Source organism: Balearica regulorum, chromosome 12 (genome assembly GCF_011004875.1).
Source record: "Balearica regulorum gibbericeps isolate bBalReg1 chromosome 12, bBalReg1.pri, whole genome shotgun sequence".
Taxonomy (NCBI): Eukaryota; Metazoa; Chordata; class Aves; order Gruiformes; family Gruidae; genus Balearica; species Balearica regulorum.
Window position 1 is genome coordinate 19,801,828 of NC_046195.1, and position 15,279 is coordinate 19,817,106.

A 15,279-nucleotide genomic window follows, 5' to 3' on the forward strand; every position below is an offset into this window, starting at 1 on the left:
ACTTTGTGGCTGGTAACAGACCACTTGAGAAATCTCCAGGATTATTATCCACACTCCCGCTCTGGTGGGGACAGATTATGAAGTAGGGGCAAGAGGCAAGTTTGATGGAAAATACCATCACCAGTAAAAGAAGAGCTTTTCCTCAGAAAAAGGCAGAAAGAAGGTAGCAAGTGAAAGAAAGAATTATGAAGAAGGGAAGCCTGAAAAAACCACACCCAGAAGTGGAAACACCATGAGTTTCTACAATCCCTCTGTTTCAAATAAGCACTTCAGCTGGCTGTGAATAAGAGCTTCTCCATAGCCTCCCTGTGAAAGCCAAATCATTCCTTTGGTCTGCAAATAATTCAGGGTGAGTCAAATGCTGGTTCACTTTAGAAACGCGTGACACTCAGGACTAGCAGGGCTACCCAAGGCAACCTGGCTGTCACCCCAACTGCGTATTGAACCTCTGCACGACATTCGATTGTTTGTTCTCTACACAACTGGCACTAACCTCAAAGTCACCATTTCTCCAAAGGACAGTGGGGCCGTACAGCTACCAAGAAGGAAATGAGGACAGTGGTTTGTCTCTCACTTCTACAGATAGAGAAATCCAAGGAAGAGTCTTTCTCTTCCTGAAGAACCAACTCACAAACAGCTGCAACTGTGTAAGCTCAGCAAGACATTAAAAAGGAAGAGCTCCTTGGGGCCACTTGTTCTGCAGGCCAACATGGACTCAAAGAACTGAGCAAAGGGCCTGCTACAGCAATGTCCCAAATACAGAGGGGGGGCACGAGAAAGCAGTGATATCTCTTGCTCCGAGTGAAAAGCTCAGTGGGGCCACTAAGGTTTTTACATTCTTGGCTGATCCCTGTTTGCTGGAAAGCATGTTTTCTCTACCTGTGTTTGTAACAGATGTCTTAGCCTGCAGATGTTCTCTAAAAGGCTGCTCCTGCAAGGCAACAGTGAATTGCTAAGAGCTATATGCAGTACCAGGACTTGCACGTCACAGCAGAGTAGGTCACTACTGACCACCTCAAAAGAGCATATGAGAGAAGTCATTCCCTGTGACCCGGCTTGCCATGACTCACCCAGAAGTAATCTAGCATTAACTGCAGAGCCAGGATTAAGCACAAGATTTCTTTCTAAACCCTGCTGGAGTAATATAAATGCAAAGGGAGGGCAGACTGGACAACATCCTCACATAGTGTGAGAAGAAAGGGAGAAGGGGAGCTGTAATTCACCCACTCTGGCATTTCAGTGTGGGCAGGATGACGGTGCCCTGTGGAAAGCCTGCTATTTAGAGACGCTGTGGGCACAAATGCCATCTATTTATCCATATGAAGGACAAAACTGAAGGACAAAATTCCTCCCCCTTCCCACTTCCTATTGGGTCTCCATGAACGGTTGAGAAGGGAGTCCTGTCTCTATAGTCCATCCAATCTCAACCACAAAGGAAGATGCTGGTATGGAAGGAGGTTACACAGGATGCATGGCTGACAGCTGAGAACGTTAAGCATGGCCATTAAACTCAAATCAATATAGGTCACTAAACAGAGAACGTACATCAGCAGTTCTCAGCAGCTACTGACTTGGGCTGGATTTGAACCAGCAACTTAGAAGTGGGAGACAGCATATCACATAATCAAGCTTGTGAGCCGTCCAGTCCCAAATCGAGTTCAATGTTAGGAATTTTTATTAACATTTGAAATTGAAGCTGCATCACTGGAAAGATGCCTACTTCTGAACTGGTTCAACATGTTTAACATTTCAATATAAAATGCTGATATCTTGCAAGTTACGAGGTTTCCAACCAGTTGAGAATAAAGGCATACCAGAGACAGAAGTGAAATGGGGTTGCTCATTAGAGCTGGAATTATAATAGGAGCTGCAGTGCAAAATGAGGACAGTGAGTTTAAGACAGCGATTTAGGAAGGTGATGCATCTGCAAAGCAACCAAAGAGAGGCAGAGACAGCCAGAGAAGGGAGTCCAAGTGAGGCTTGGGTGGAGGGTAAACTAACAAATGCTGGGGAAACACTGAGGTGACCTGAGCTGGGGAGGAGGCAATGAAACAGCTTGCGTAACCTTCTTACAAAAACAACGGTCACTAAGAGTGTTGGCTTAATTGAAAACAGGCTTTTTCACCTTGTGCTTTTCAAACATGTAAACACAGTCAAATATAACTCGACTATTTCAGAAGCCGTCAGGAGGTACTTGGAAAGTTGTGATGAAGAGATGACCCTACTTAAAGCATTTGAAGTAATCAAAGATGGTCATTGTGTACATAATGTTATCTAGAACAGGGGTGTTCCGGATGGGTGCTGAGTTATTGTGTTTTTTTTTTAATCAGGAGAGACAACGTTTAAAGGGAGCCATGACTACTGGACTCTTGTTTTCATAACCAAGTTTATGTCACTCTCCAATAATGAAGTAACCAGATATTTTATATGGTTATCTACTCATCAAACAGCTAAGAAGTCAACAACAGCGACTGAGAACACACGAACGCCTATGGTGAATAACAGTGTGGAAAGCTGTGGTTTATTCAGCTGCATGACAGATCCAGCCCTTTATGATATGGTTTTCATTTAAAAAGAATTAGTTCTTTTGCCATGGAATCTGGAAGGCAGCAAGTATGAGCTTGTGCTGCAAGGGACAGATAACATACATGAGAGACTGACATGGCAGGAACAGGCAGCGTGGCCTTTTACTCGCTCAAACATTTCATCTGAAAGCTCGCTGCCCACGTGGTCCCAGATACCTGTAACAGAGCTGGCCAAACCCCACTGACATCAATGACAGTCCTTTTATATGGTTTGATTGAAGTTAGAGCAAGGCCATGAGGAACAGGGCGAATCATCTTATGATCTTCTCCCCAGCAGTAATATCACATGTTCACACTATTGACTACTTTTTCCAGCAGCCATTTGCTCCTGTGATTCTCTCTCAAGAATTCTTGCCTCTTTTGCAGAGTGGCTGACTCACAGCAGGGCAGGCATTGCCTGATGTATTCCAAGGCGTTTGGTAAGATGAAGGAATCCAGTTGCGATGCAACTGAACACTTACCATCCAATGGCCTGCCTCCACTGGATCTAATTTGTAGGATGTGGTCCCAGCATAGTAACCTTTTCCTGAAAAAGCTTCACAGTGTTTCGGGTAAGAATCAGCAGGTTCTGAGACTGCAGGGTGTAGCGTACCTTGTGGCAGAAAAAGGAGTGCTCCACCAAATACAAAGACCTAGAAAAAGCTAAAGTTGATAAATATATGTACAAATAAACTTGGCAGAAACTCCACATTGAAGAGACAGCATTAGCTCAGGAAAACACCCTTCTTCCTTCTGATCTTAATGCTCACTTCTTTCAAAGTCCCATGTAGTATCTCATAAAAATCTTTACACATGAGAGCTGTCAACCAGAGTAGCTCCAGCAGTATGCATTCAAACTCAGAAAGGACTGTGATTACACAGCACAGTGTAAACCATTCAGTACCATGTCAGCACAGGTGGGGTCCTGTCCTATTTAGAATCCTGTCTCTCTGAAAGAAAACTTTTAAAGATGCAAAGTAAGGTACGACCCTCAGTTATCAGGGGTGATCATGTAATGGCTGTAACAGTCCACTCCTCTACTGCGTCAGGACTCAACAGTGGCCATAGTGGTCCAGCCTGATGCAGCAGGGGCTCACCTGAACCTATGCAGGCAATGGAGATGTGGGAAAGGCTCATGCAATGACTCTCACATGGGCACTACCCAACATCACATGAGAATGACTGCCCAGGGCTAAAAATGCTCCTTCTCTGCCCTCACACCCTCCCAACAGGATCAGGAGCTCAGCACTCTTACACTTACAGTAACAATTTCACTATCTTTTGTGTTGATGAGAGTGCACGATGGCTGCCATTCCAGCCTTTTTTTTTTTTTGCCCCTATGGGCCTTAACATCACACAGCATGTACATAGCCCCTTCACATCCCTAGAGCACTACCCCATCTCCACGGCAGTCATCCAACCAGATGCTCAGCATTTCTAAACGCTTTCACATGCTTTGATACATGCCAACAACACACAGGAGCAACAGGTTTCTGACACAGCATCAGTAAGAGTCAACGCTTGCTTTAACAGTCCAATCCATGTTGAAGAGGTGAACACAGATTATATTAAAAAACACTCACTCTAAAACATGCATCAGTGACTCTTTACCGGGAATCACTTCTCTCAAGCTATGAATGAAGAGACACTGGATAATTGTCATGATCACACCTGGGCTGTGACCCTAAAACAAGAATAAAGTTATCTGAGGGTCAAAGGGTAATGCCCCCATGAAAATGTATGCACTAAGCTGTTTCTTTGCCCTCCAAAAGATTTAATCCACTTGGACATAAAAAAATGCCCTCTCTCTCACTGGCTTCAGTCTAGGTTCAAAGAACAAGGAATTGTTGCAGAAGGAGCACAGTGACTATGAGTTAAACAGTGGTAGGCAGAGAAAGACTGCTCATTTCTCTTTTCTGGTGAGCAGAGACTGCTGTGCTCCATCTGTAGCTCCTCATATGGAGAAAGCACCCTGGTGCATCACAGAAGTAACATGCTGAAGGGTAACAAGCTGTTTGCTTTCAGCACTGCCTGAAGTGGGTGAGAACGAGACCTCAGAAAATGTGACATGCATTTCCTCAGAAGATGAAAAGGGAATATAAATTGTAGGGTAGAGAAAAGACAAAACCCTGGGATAGCTGGGTGGCATTTCCCACCCACTAGGGAAGAAAGACAAAAGCTCAGTAAGAACGGCTGACGGGTCTGTCACTCAAAGCGTTAGCAAGCTAAGGCGAAGCTCTTGCATGCAATCACTTGAGTGCACTTTTCCAAAACTCCGGTGAAACCAGTGAAAGCCTCCAGTCAACTACATTAATGACTGAGGGTCAAACCTTAACGAAGAGATGCAACATGAGACACCATTAAAAGAAATACAAGGAGAAGGGACAGACAGTGAAGTATATGCCAAATATGTGCAACACAAGTAGCCACAAACGTCCCACACTCTACCCCATCAGGAAGCCACCCACTGCCAAGTGCTGGGGGAAGTGGGGCAGCCTGGGGAATGCACTGTAGGAGTCAGGAATGCTGGCTGCCTTCCCCACACTAGGAGATGAATTCTCCATCCTTGGAGGTGGGAATGAGAAGATGGCCAACATCAAAAGACAAAGAGGTGTGAAGTAACTGTAATATATATAACTCTGCCAGCATCAAGTTGTCTGAAGTCCCCAGACAAGCCAGTGGGTACATGTTTTATGGTTCCCAGTGCAGCTGAAGTCCTTTACACAGAAATAAGTATTTTTCAGCCTCTTTCTTTTATTCTTCTTTCTTGATCTATGTTCCAAATCGCTGTGGGCTTGCAGATTCAGTGCAAGAAGAAATCCATCCTATGTGACACTCTTACACTCAGTCACCAAAATGACAGGTGACTGTAGTGGACAGTAACAAACCTGCATGCTCTCTTTTGCTTGAAAGAATGAAAAAAAAAATTGTCTAGGAAAAAAGTTGCATAGGAAATGCATGATCCAATTCTATTAGTTGCAGTTATAATCTAGCAATGGATCAGTCTGCAGTAGTTCAGCTGAAGACATTTGCTTTAGCTGAAGACATTTGCTATAAGGATGTGGCATTTTCAGCGGTACCCTTGTCAAAGACACTCTCATCGTTCAGGAGTGCTCCCCATCCTTTGTTTCTAGTAATGCTCCTTCTATATACCAGCTCCCTAAACTCTTGGGAGTTTTCATAATGGTGCAGCTGGGAAAATAATTCATAATCCCAGAATCATCTGGCCTTGGCTGTTCATAAATGATTTTAAAAGCTCAGCACGCTATCTCACTTAGTCTCAATCATTTGATTGGCAGGGAAAGACTTGATATCAGACAGGAACCTTGCAAATCATGGCTGCTATCAAAGCAATTTCGAAATTATACGTTCAGACCAATAGTGAAGTGGAATTCTTTGGGTAGTGGGCATGCCTGGGTGCCTACAAACCTCAAGACTAATGAAGCCAAGTTTGCTTTTATATCGTCTAAGAATGCCACATGAATAAAGCAAAAAGCAACTTGAAAAATATACACTTGCTTTGAATAACTTTGGCTTGAACCATTGAACCATGTTAATGTGAAGACAAATTACAGAGAAACAAAAAAAGTCTATTATCTTCATAAGAAGATATCTCTTTAGAGGGTCTTTAGCTGGTAAGAGGTTCAGCATGCATGTCATTTAACTGATGACAGCCTTCTGGAGACTGCATAGGAATTTTTCTCATGTGATTCTGTTCCCTATACTGAGAGGTGCTGCCTGCAATAACACATTTGGCAAACCTGGTATGGTTATTTCAACAAACACCATAAAAATTTCAGAATGAGCTTCAGGTATGTATTGTAGTACTTAAGGTACAAAAAGAAAATACTAATAGATTTTTCTAAACGAACAAGTTGTTTTTTTTCTTTGAATGGAGAGAAGCCTCACGATCATATCTGGATTGCTATTGAAAAGGCATGAATAACAGAGTGAAAGAATGGAGGTAAAAAAAATATATCCAATGGAGAGGATGACACTTAAAATGAGTAGATGGGAGTTAATGCTTGTGCACACAACCAGAAAAGCAGAAGTCATTATTATAATGCTTCTGTAGGACAACCCAGATTGCCACATTACTTTAGAGCTACTAAACCCAGGCAATCTGCATTTTTATCAAAAAATGACCACTGATGACCATGACAGCTCATGATGGATACTAGGGAAAAGTTCTGCCCTCTTGGGCTAAACCTATCCCATCTTACATAGCAAGCAGCTTGACTTGAGATAAAGGAGGCACTAGACAGGAATTTACCCATTGAAAGGTGTAACGGCTGTGTTTTAGAGAGGAAGAAAGGAAGCTGTGCTTTTCCTTTGAAGGAAAGATACTTTTCTGAAGTACAAAGACTACCTAAACTAACAAGCAAACTGTTTCTATGGAGCATTTCTTTATCCTGCCTAGTTTTAATGTGTATAATTAAAATGAATATTTAAAATGCTAGATTAGATACCTGCCACTTCATTAGCTATCTCCAGAGTGATGCTGGCAAACAGCAGGGTGGTAGGAAGGGAGACCAGCTGGCAGCAGGTGGAAGAGACAGGCAGGCTTTGGACTCTCATAGGCAGGTGAGAGTCAGCTACCAGAGGGTGGACATCAGAAATTTCTGAAATGTCAAACTGTCCCATTTGTGGACAAGATCTGGCATACAAAATGTGTGTCTCAGTGGCCTTCGGAGCAGAGAAAGAAGGTACAGTAAAAAAATACTCATTTTTAAGGCTCAACACGCGAAGCTTATTAGAGCCCAGCAGGAAGGAAACTGTTCAAGCAAGTGAGAATAAACCATTATGATCAGATTTGTTTTGCTTTGATTTGTTTTACCTAAACAAGAACAAAAGCAGAAAACTGAGAAAACTGTGGATTATTCTTCTCTTTTTTGGAAACTGGGGTTCAAGTGAAGACATTGATGACAAAATGCCCTGCTGGGTTGGATCTAGCAATGGAAAGAAGCCCAGCATCTGCTGTAGGGAGGATTTTGCAAATGGAAAGGGATCAGTGAGAATAAAGAAGGCCTGTTTATTTTGTTTGTCTAGTAAACTCTTTTTGCTGAATTCTATTCCCCAACACAACTGTTGGCCAAGAGGCAGCCAACCTTGTTCCACTACAGTGCAGCCTTCCACTGACATAAGGGCAAAGGGAACCACATTTCTGGAGGCAACATTTCCACTGGCGTTGCTGCCGCTGAGTTACTACTGAAGGCTTTTCCAAGTGACAGTCTGGGATTTATCACCTTCCCCAGCTCCGCAGTCATTTTCACCTGGAACCTGTCGAACTCAGCAGGCCAGGCAGACAGCATGGCTTACAGGCTATTGGAACCCAACTGCTAGTGGAAAAATAAATATTTCTGCTAGATTTCTGCCCTTGTATAAAAACAAAGGATTATTTCGTAAATGGCACTTGCAAACCTAATATTTCCTGTCTTGGTGTGTACTGTAGAGGTTGCACAATGGGGACTTGTACTGTCCCTGTGTTTTGGGTCACTGGGTGCACAAGGCTGTTGCCAGCAAAGCCAATGAAGTATAAAACCAGAACCCTTGTAGCAGGAAGCATATGAAGATTTGCCAAATCATTACGGCCCAGCTATTTAACGCGGCCTTGGCTTACTCAGCAGAATAAGCCTTCAAAAAGAAAGACATAGCTGGCAAAGTCACAAAGCTATTGATTAAATGAAAATTGTGTTGTCTGGGAGTTTCTAAATGACTGTCATTTGCCTGTTTGGTGAAGTTTTATTATGTTAAGTAAAGCTGTACAAGATGCTCAGAAACAAAGAAATTAGAGGGACTGCAAGAGATCATTGCTTCACTAGGGATTACACAGACATCCTTCACAAAGCGTAAAGTAAAACCATAGAAACCCTTGCCCAGAACCACACTAATGCTTGCCACAAGAGTTCAGAAAGCAATGGGAGGTGGACATTCCCACGCCCAGTTCCAATGTGGTTACATTCCAATATTGTAAATAAACTATCAAACTTGGAAGATACAAGGGTGAGAAAAGATATACATGATAGAGGGACGGTACCCCACTACTACGCTAGGATTAGCAGGTTCAGTAACCGCACCTGTAAATATCTTGCAGTTTTACATAAAACTAAAAAACCCACCCAAAACCAGGCCTATTATCCAGAGTATGGCACATGATACTACTCAAACCTCTCCATTTCTCCTTCGCAATCTTCTTTTTCTCTATGTGATTTCTGGATGTGATTTTTTAATGTGAGTTTTCTCTGTGTGATACCCTACTGTCATGGCAAAAACAACTTGCCCAGACAAGGTTAATATAACAGGGATATTCTACTTTGGGGATTCAAATTAACTCACTCAGCTATCACGTACTATATTATGTCAGGCGAACACAACTTCTGTTTAGTGGTGCTCCATCACTACCTCTTCCTCAAGTCAAATCATCCATGCTAGCAGAAGTCTCCACTGATTTTTTTATTTACGTATGTTTAGATCTATATCTGGTTTTGATCTCTGCTTCCTTTTGACTAACTTAGAACACAGTTTTCAGAAAGCAATTATCAAGCTACTCATATCAAGCTACTTAAGTACATAATAATTTTTGTGTCTGAAACAGACCCCTTGGTGTGTTGCCTAAAGTGAAAGAAGCATCTCCTGAAATTTTAGACTATACCTAGTTCTCCCTCAAAACCAGAACATGTTATTAAATAATTGCTTTGACTAGATCATACCGATTCTGACATACAAACATATATGATGAAATAGCCCATGTTCCATTATGTCCTTTTGGAGTTGTACAGAGAAGGGCAACTTAACAGTGAAAATGTGCTTGCAATTATCTGTGGAAGAATGAAACCTGGGAGGAGGGGAACAAGAAAAGGGAGCCTGGGAACAGAGAGAGACATTCCACAACAGATTTACAACACAAATGGCAGAAAATAAAATTAGCAACTCCAGGGTGGGTACGGACTGTTGCCAGCATTTTTGGCCAGCCTCAGGGTATGTCTACACAGCAGTCAGTCACTCCCAGGAATCCTGCAACGGCAATATACTGGAAAAGCAACATACTCCTGTGAGATTTAAAATGGAGAGTGCTGGCACTGGTAAAATATAGCTGGGGCAGTAACTGCTGGAATCAAACTACCAAGCTACTCGGGAAGTCTTGGTGTAGCCACACAATGACTAGTAACTGAGCTTGCTAGCATAAAGCTCGCATGGGATTGGCTCTGGCTCCAGTCCTCCTTGAGATCCAACTGACCTTGATTTTCAACCCCTGCAAACGCAGACATGTGAATTCAACACATTGTCATTTGCAGCATGGTCAAAACAGCCACACAGGGTTTACAAAGGCCCAGAGGGAACTGCATCACAGCTCTCCACCACAAGGCAGAATCTACATCCCAGCTGCCAGCAATGCCATTGGAGAGGTATATCCAGTCACAAGAGAGATCCTGTCGCCACAGGCTGCCTCCCTGAGCCACCACATGAATGGATACTACCCTACAGGCCCACAAGACAGGCACCTCTTTGCAAGGTCTCTCTCTAGTAAAACATTCATGCACAGGAGTGAATAAGATGCCTGTGGGCATGTGTTAAGCTAGAGTCTTTAACTACATGCTGAAGTACTATCCTATACGTAGAAGCTTGGCCTCATTTGCAGGACAGAGGGACTGGAGTTAAAATTGAAGTTGTCCAGATAACCCTGAAACTGAGACTTTGGTGCTTCTACATATTTGATTCTGCAACTTTAGTAATGTTGTTTTTAATGCCTTTTGGGAGGTAAGAAGTAATCTGGGGACAGATTGCTTCCTGGCAATTAATTGGAGTACTTTAGCAATAGCAATGAAGAAAAACATGCCACAGAAATTCAGGTCAGGCAGAACCTGCCTGATAAATGTCGGACTAACTCATGCCTCTGCTACACTTCAAACAGCAGTTGCAAGGTCTGCTGCCTTTTCTGTGACTGATCTCGCTGTCAGCACCATAACACTCTAGGATCCTACTGGTTGTTATGCTCATACTTCTACAAACCAGCTCCTTGCATTTGCCATCATTACACGCAGATAGTCAAAAGAGCAACACGAAGCAGAAAAAGAAGCCCAGATGGGAGCTCTTCTGAAAAATAGAGTTAATGTTTAAAGTCAGCCAGGATATAAACTGCACTCGGCTGCCTACATTAGTAGAGCCATGCATTCAAGGCTAGACTATGGTGAGCTGCTCTAAAAAAGACAGAGGGTTGTGGGGTTTTTTTTTTCTTTCAAAACAGCTTCTCCGCTCCCACATCTTGCACCTAAATGTTATAATCCCAGGGTAAAATGAGAGAATTTGTGGCAAAAGTCTCTCCATTTTTATAGCATTTCCAGAACTGCTCCCCTTGTAGCACTACCATGATTTGGCTGGCAGGCTCCAGCACGGCGCTGGCTGGCATCACAAAACAGACTGCTTAAGAAATAGTTATCAGCACAGTGTGTGCTCTGCAGCGCTACCTGACTGCTCAGATCAGTGTCCCACTTACTCTCGTTGTCCTTAGCTTCCACGTGAAACTTTTTTTTTAAAAAATGTATTATGACCAAATCTTTATAAATTGTTGGGCAGGGGAGAAGGGGGACTGTTAATTTCCTGTTTGGTTCTTTGGAATTAAGCTTGTATGCCTGCACCACACTGACCTGGCTTTGTAAGTTGTCACAGGACATTATTCTGTACCTCTTGGATCTGCTTAAGACACATTCCCCTTCAGCCTGCAATATTTTCACATTCTGCCTTACAACTATTTGCATGACAGAATCTCTCCGCTGGGTGCTGCACTAGACAGATCAGGGAGGTAAGTTTATTCAGTAGTCTATCAATCAGCATAAATATCAGGCCACAAAGGGAAGATCCAGAGAGTGCTTTTCCCTTACCTGTCACAATGGCCATAATCATGCAGCAAATAATTATGTACCCTAAAGTAATTTTAACCAATCTATATCTATCAATACTTAACACCTAAAGCAAATAAATAATCACAACGGACAGAAACCAGCCGGTTCTAAACTATTCTCTTGGCTGATTCCAAATCCAGAGCTGTTTGGTTTGCACACTATAGGCTTTTTACCTTTGGACTCGTTTTTGTCCTCATCTGTTTCAGCTTCAAGTTTGAGGCCATGTGGTTTCAGACTGTTGGCAACAGATTGCATCTTGCTTATTGTCAGTTGATTTTGATTCGCTTTCTTAAGGGCATCTGACACAGCGTGGCTTCCAGCCATACCACCTCCAGCTATTCTCTCACCATCTAGGCAGTGCCAGGTTCCGCTAGCTCATGAATGGGAATCTTCCCTCCCCACCCAAGCCTGCCCCCCATGCCACAACAGGAAAGCCGAAGCTGTTGAAAGAAACAGGAATGGCAACAAAGCTGGCATTGTTGTCCGGAAAAACCACTGGCTACAGCCCACCCGCTTCATTTAGGGATAACGGATATAAAAATGAATCCCAGCTCTTGTTTAAAAAACTTATTTGCCTTTTTCTTTGGAGAATGACTTGAAAATGGTAACAATGTCACTGCTGTAGGCAAAAAGAGAACTGGGGAGGGGGAAGTGGCACTATTTTTCTAAAAGTCACAGTTGTTCAGGGTGGTCTTTGGGGTATGAATCTCAGATTAACTTCACACTAGTGCAGTTCACGGAGGAGGAGGGAAGCACCATTCAGGATCCCGTTGACAACAGGAGGGTATTTTCAAGCTCTTACTGATGGAGTTGCCCTGCTAGTCTGAGCAAAGATGAGAGTAAGAAAGTGTTCAGCATACTAAGCTGTTTATAACATGAAGACCTTGGACTTACACTTTTTAAGACTTCAGGGACCACTGTGATCTCTGTGTCTTCCCTTTTGTGTAGGTCAGAACACAGCACTCCACCCAGAAATCCCTGGATAAAACCCAACCAACCATGGTTACATTAAAGTGCGTTATTTTAAAAGACACCCACTATCGACCATGCTGAATGAAGGAACAAGGCTTGCTGAGGGTCCTGTCTTGTATGGTTAGAAGTTTATGATTTGCAGGCTCATCATGTATTCAGTGGTCTCTACCCTGCCTGCTACTTTTTTGTAACAGCAAAATTCTTCTCCTGGACTCTTTGTAGGAAAAATTATATCTAAGTACAAATGGATGCTCCCTTTGTGTCCATGGCCCAAAATTATCTCTCTGGATTTGAACATATAATTACAACAGATAAAAGTTATATCACTCACCCCATCATCAAGCAACAACAACTCTATAGGTTAAATCTGAAGATGAACTTTTATAGGACCTATAAGCATCACCCTAATGGACTTATTTAATGATGTCTCCATGTTTTCACAGTGCAGCTGTCCGTAATAGTGTTTTTTGCAGTGAGTCCAAATGACATTAGTGGCAGATTAGGAATCTGATACATCAGTTAGTAATCCATTCACTTTTTCCAAAGTCCACATCAGAAACTATCTGTGATTGCCAAACTGGGCTTGTGATCTCCACAGATATTTGTTAGTCTTAGGGCAAGAAGTAATAAATCTCAGCTTTTCTATACTCATAAGAAAATCAGCCTTCAATAAAACTCACAATTATGGGTCTCCAAAATTTATATTTTTGCCAATATGGATGTACGTTTTGATTGGATTTTTTTCATTTTCATTAAGAAACTTGCATCAGTTTCCCGTGGCTTTCATTTTTAAACCTGAAGCTAATGTCAGCTTCTTTGTCTTCATCTCTGCAATGTGTTTCCTTACATTTCAGTCACTTAAAAATTACAAGTTTGTAGGTGAAGTGTGCAAACAATCTTTCTATTTGCACAAGACATGCTGAAACAGGTCTGGTCAGAGCATTCTGTTGCAGTTCAAAAACAGACAAATAAGGAGAGTTCTGCCACCTAGTAAGGTCAATGAAAAGACTCCTGTTGACTTCAATGCCAGACAGACACCAGCAAATTGACCAGACTTTGAAATAAGTAACGAAGTCACTGGTGGATGACAGTATAGAGGGATGATTTTGATGCTCAGGTTGGGTGATGTTTTGATTTGGCACACTGGGGTTTGATTATGCATGCTTATGGCTGGGTTTAAGCAAGGGAAGAGGGGGGAGAAGGGCTGGAGGGCTTGCTCCAGTGTGTGATGGAGAATTGCGACTCATTGGGAAACAGGCTAACCTAGAACATGTGCTCAAAACACCTGTGGCAGCAGAATCCTGCCAGCAGGTTCTCTAACCTAACCCAGCTGGCTGCTTCAGTCAGAGTCTTCCTGGCTCACGTGCCTTCTGAGAGTTACATTCCCCAGTCCCAGACACCACAGGTCCCTTGACTGGCTCTTACAGCCCCTCCAAGCCCCTCCAGCACACAAGTACTTTTCCCAGTCTCTCTTGCCTGAGCGTGTTCTAGTCTCTTCTCTCTCAGTAATGGGGATCATGAGGCAGCTCTGTTTTAGAAAATGCAGTCTCCTTTGTAATTTTTCCTTCTTCACCTGCAATTCTCATTTAAGCTCTCCATTTCTCCCCACAATGGGATCTATGACTCTCCTGAAGCAGAAGATTCTCTGTACAAAAGCACACTCACTGTCCAAACCCTCCAGGGTACTGAACCCAAGCCACCCTCTGTCAGCCCCTTTAGACATCTCATACCAACCTCTTGAAATAGTTTTCCAAGATGGAGGCAAAAAAAGAAAACCAGCAGAGAGAGGACATCATGGTCTTACCACCAAAATTGCACTCAGAAAAGAAAATGCAGTTTGCTGTTTTCTGCACAGATGGAGGGCTGTATTCGAAAGCATTACATCCCCTATTTTTGTTGTGGACTTTTTGCAAGGCATTATTAGAAGGAAGCTTGACAGCTCTGCTGGGAAACTTGGCAAACACCAGGGCAGACCAGTCTTGTTCTTTTACACAGCTGGATTTTCTGCAGCTCAAGTATTTTTCCCTCCTGCTCTTGGCCCATCCAAAGATGAGTCCTGAATTTCCCTTAACATTACCCACAGGTTAATTTCTTATTAACTATAGGCTCAGTTTAACATCTTGGCATGCAATTTAAATAAAACCAAAACCAAATGTCCTTCATTTCTGCTGAAACCACCCTTGGTTTGGCTCAGCTGCCTTTGGTGTCACCGGAGGGTGAACAGGAGATTCATTTTCATCTTGTCATTTTTGGTAGTAACCTAAATATCCTCCATGCGACTTTGAAATACTCTGCCATAAAATAGTTCTTTGTCATGGCATGAGATTGGCCAGAATCTGAACTCGAATCATTGGCTCTGACTTAGCTGTCAAATACTTGTTACTGTAGAAAAGGAAGATACAACAGACACATAAACAGTAGGAGTCCAGAAGAGTGCAGACAAAACTTACGCACAACTTCTCACTAAAGAAACAAAGGTGGGATTTCCCACCTTCCATCCAGAGAGGCTAAAGGAAGGAGTACTTGAAAATCCCATAGGTACAGCCCCTGCCCCTGTATAAATTTGTTCCTGGTCTAATTCTATACCTTACACAGTCTAACTGTGACACAGTGCAACCAGAGTGATGTCAATGGAAAGGGAAAAAAGCTCGTAAGTATTATGAGTAAGTGCATATTACACTTGGCCTGGAAAGCAGTGAATCCTTTGGGTTAACTCATTAACTGCACTAAGACGATGCAGGTGACTCTTCCAGTCAATTTTGTTTTCTCCTGTCCATGGGACATTTACAGGCAGCTTTAAAAAGTCTTCAAAAAGTCACCTGCAGAAAGCACCCGGTAACCTC

General features: G+C 42.8%; 1 protein-coding gene across 3 annotated transcripts in view; it reads right to left on the minus strand.

Moving 5' to 3' along the window:
* The window catches only part of ADAMTS17 (ADAM metallopeptidase with thrombospondin type 1 motif 17), a 196,179-nt gene that overhangs the window by 105,345 nt on the left and 75,555 nt on the right, over positions 1-15,279 (minus strand). The gene's annotated exons all lie outside the window — the stretch shown is intronic.